This window comes from Condylura cristata, unplaced genomic scaffold, assembly GCF_000260355.1.
Source record: "Condylura cristata isolate star-nosed mole 26May11 unplaced genomic scaffold, ConCri1.0 scaffold00012, whole genome shotgun sequence".
NCBI classification, from domain to species: domain Eukaryota; kingdom Metazoa; phylum Chordata; class Mammalia; order Eulipotyphla; family Talpidae; genus Condylura; species Condylura cristata.
In genome coordinates, this window is record NW_004567113.1 from 55682840 (window position 1) to 55683734 (window position 895).

The 895-nt window shown below is 62.2% G+C and overlaps 1 protein-coding gene across 1 annotated transcript in view; it reads right to left on the reverse strand.

The window, feature by feature from the left end:
- Positions 1-895, reverse strand: part of EVC2 (Ellis van Creveld syndrome 2) — a 47602-nt gene that overhangs the window by 31189 nt on the left and 15518 nt on the right. The gene's annotated exons all lie outside the window — the stretch shown is intronic.

Sequence of the window (895 nt, forward strand, 5' to 3'; positions counted from 1 at the left end):
GGCCTGCTCGCTCCTCAAGTGGGGAGCCCCTGCTCACTGCGGCCTTAACATGACTCTGACTGGCTCCCGCGGCTGAAGCGGCCGCTGATCTCGGCTGCCTCCGGCCTGCTCTCTGCCCTAGTCCGAGCTGGACAGTCCCAAGTGCTGGCCCTGTCCCACGGCTTCTCCCCGCCGTCTCCCTGGTCCTTACTTTCCAGAAACCATCTCGCCACTTGACAGCGAGTCTCACATGGCCATCTGGCCTCTGGGTGCAGGAGGAACCAGCTGCTGGGGGGCTGATTTCGATTCCACTGCAGGGCCTCGGTGCCCACATCTATGAATGCTTATGCTTGGGCTCCGGGACTGAGGTCAGAATAAAATGACCAAAGGGCCAGAGGGTGAGCTGCCGGGGCCACAGACGGGTCTGGCTGCCATACCCACGGTGCCCACGGCTGACACCAGCCGCCTGCTCCCTGCTTCCTGGGGCACAAGGAGGGGCGTGCTTTGCAGCTAGACTGCGCCCCGAGACTCCTACAAGCAGAATGAGGCTGCACTCGGACACTGGGCTTTTAATGAGGTGATTAAGGGAAACGGAGGCCATCAGGGTGGTCCTGCTCCTATATGGCCAGTGTCCTTGCAAAAGATCAGGGTTCAGAGCAGCCGGGCATGGACACTACACACCGAAGCACATGTCCAGACTGGGACATCACAGAGGAAGGAGGAGGAAGAAGCAGGGGGTGATGGAGGGAGGGAAGGGGGGGAGGGGCATGAAGGGGGGGACAGAGGGGGAGGATGGAGGGAGGAGAGAGGGAGGAGGGAGAGAGCAGAAGAGGGAAAGGGGGAGGAGGGCAGGAGCATGTCCTGAGTGTCAATGTCGCTGAGACCTGCTGGGTCCAGGCGGCGGGGAGGCTGGGCC